Below are 3,054 nucleotides of genomic sequence, written 5' to 3' on the forward strand. Positions count from 1 at the left end.
ATTCCTTCCGCAGAAGCGGAAATCACTGGGGGCAGAAGGGTTCATAAATACGAACCCAAACTCATTTCTTCCACATTACTCTCAACACTTAGGCGATTTTGGTGATTCCAAAGAGGAGGTTTCAACATAACATTGCAAGGTAAGTAATCCCCACTCATTTTTAGTTCAAATACATAAACATTAGGTAGATTTAACACTAAAAATTAGGTAAAATCAAGGGATTTGAGCTAGACCTAGGGTTTAATGAAAATTAAGGTTTTATCACATAATTTGCCATGTAGTGAACTAGAAATCATATATTTGTGATCCTTAGGTGATAGAGAACAACTTCCTTCGAAGAATCTCGGAATCCGGGCACGTGGGCCCTGGGTCGGAATTTAGGAAACTTGTGTTAATGGTTAGGAAATTGCTTAAATAGCTAGAATTCAACCTTGTAAGCCTTTATTTACTCGTTCTTACTTCGTTTGATTAGTTTGGGATTGTCCGGCATCGAATTAAGGACTTGGGCTCGTTCTTGGACATTGGGAGTGCACTTTGGAGCGAGGTGAGTCTCCTTTCTAACCTTGTAAGAGGGAATTGTCCCCATAGAATTTTAAATGAGTAATTGTTGCTAAATGCGGGGGCTACATACGTACTAGGTGACGAGAATCTGTGCGTAGCTACTATATGATAATTGTTCGGGTAGTTTAGGACCCACGTCATGTCTAATTGGGGAATATCTCTTATTTTAAATTGCCAATATGATCATTTTGATTTGCTAGAGACTTGAGGAAATGAAAGGTGAACGTAAGAGCTGTTGAGCCTTGGTAGGAATTCCCTTGTATGTAATTGAGCCATATGTGTTTTTCTTGATATTTTCTTGATGATTATGGATCGGGCCGATCGCCTCGGTGATAATAGATGCATCTATGGTTCGTGCGCTCGACCCTCGGCAGTGCACAATTTATTTTCTGTTGGAGCGGGTCGTCGAGCTTGGCATGATTGTGCATGATTTATATGCTTACATTTAGATATGAAATGATCACTTGTTTAATATGAAAAAGGGAAAACTGGTAGTTTAATTATGTCAAGAACATGAATATGACTCTTCTCTTAAACTTGTGTTATTGGAAATTCTTCATGCTGTATATCTCACTTTATTATTATATTATCTTGATCTTAGTAAGTATCAAGTCGACCTCTCGTCTCTACTTTTTCGAGATTAGACGGGATACTTACTGAGTACATGTGGTTTATGTACTCATACTACGCTTTTGTACTCAAATGTACAGGATTTGAGGCAGGTGGATCTGGACATCATCCTGGTGCGCATCAGTGAGCACGCTTGGGGACTTCTACGGTGAGCTGCTTCTCTTTCATGCCGATCCGCAGCCGAAGAAGTCCTTTCTCTTACTTTTTTGTTTCTTTCTATTCTGATTCAGACAGTAGGATAGTGTATTATTCTTTTGCGTATATTCTACTAGTTGCCCGCAGCTTGTGACACCAGGTTCTGGCACACACAGTAGTAGACATTTATTTTGGGGTTGTATCGCTATTTTAGCACTTTATGATCTTTACTGGTCTTATCTTTAAATTCAAAAATCTAGTATAACTGTCTTTGGCTAAAGTAAAATGAGAACTTAATCACATTCCGCATCGGTTGGCCTGACAACGGTGTTAGGCGCCATCATGACCTATTATGAAAAATGGGTCGTGACAGTAGTTGTCGAAAACTGACAGTTGATTAATTATCTAACTATTTGTATGTTAAACAGGGCCTATAGGCATGATATCTATTAACCCAGGGACTGAATAAATTAGCTAAAAGTCATTAGTTATAAGCTCTACAAGTGTTAAACAAATTGCCACTGATTTTAAACTTAGGAACGAGTGGCGATTTTGATTAAGTTGATAGTTCCTATAGGCATGCTTTCTAGGTGTAACTGATTTTGAGCAGAGATCCTATAGGCAGGTTATCTAATGTAATGAGTTATTTTAACTCTTATAAGCAGGCTTTCCTAATGACAAATATATATGCAAAGTGCAGGAAGTCCTATAGGCATATCATCTATACAATATGCAGAGCTTCATTATCGATTTATTGCCATGGTATTATTACAAAGTGCAGAAAAACCTATGGGCATGGTATCTATGTGAACAATGCAGGCTTTGAAAGTGATTCTATGAACATGATTTCTATGTGAGAGGCAAAATTTTAAAGGGTAAATATCCTATAGACATGATTTCTATGTGAATGTCACACCTCCTTTTTCCTACACCCGCAAGAGTGTAAAGGAGTTTTTCCACTTAAAGGACAATCGGACCGGAATTTATTATTAAGATTCAGAGTCGCCACTTGGGAGATTAATGGTGTCCCAAGTCACCTATTGAATCCCAAACCGAGGAAATTATGACTCTGTTAACAGTCCGCGAACCAGAAATCCGAGTAAGGAATTCTGTTAACCCGGGAGAAGGTGTTAGGCATTCCCGGATTCCGTGGTTCTAGCACGGTCGCTCAACTGTTATATTTGGAATTATCTGATTTGATTTTAGTACATTTTAAACCTATGTGCATTTAGCTTTTTAACCGCTTTTATTTAATTAATTAAAGGAAGATTGCAACGTCATTTAAAATATGTTTCGAACCACGTCACATAAATGCAACCGCAGTCCATAACATATTTTATCTAACGTTGAGATTTGGATTTGGGTCACATAAATGTGCACCCGAGTTTAGGAAGGTACATTATTAAATAACGCGCCTAAAAGCAACTACGCGTTGTTAACTTTGCGAGGGCCATGAAAATTTGCTAAATGGCACGCCTCGAATTCTAAGGTTAAGTCAAAGCTAATTAAAACGAGGGCCACACAATTGAAATTTTATTTGGCGCGGCGCACCTCAATTTATTCTAATTTCAAAAGATTTTATTATTCGAAGTTGTTATAATCGGGTTACATGAAATGCACCCAAGAATTGAGATTCACATATCGTAACCATGCCACGAGAACCGTACCAATAGCCACTAACAAATCACGCCACTATCCACTATCAAACCACCATTAAACCCAGCTTCT

This window comes from Nicotiana attenuata, unplaced genomic scaffold (assembly GCF_001879085.1).
Source record: "Nicotiana attenuata strain UT unplaced genomic scaffold, NIATTr2, whole genome shotgun sequence".
In the NCBI taxonomy this organism is placed as follows: Eukaryota; Viridiplantae; Streptophyta; class Magnoliopsida; order Solanales; family Solanaceae; genus Nicotiana; species Nicotiana attenuata.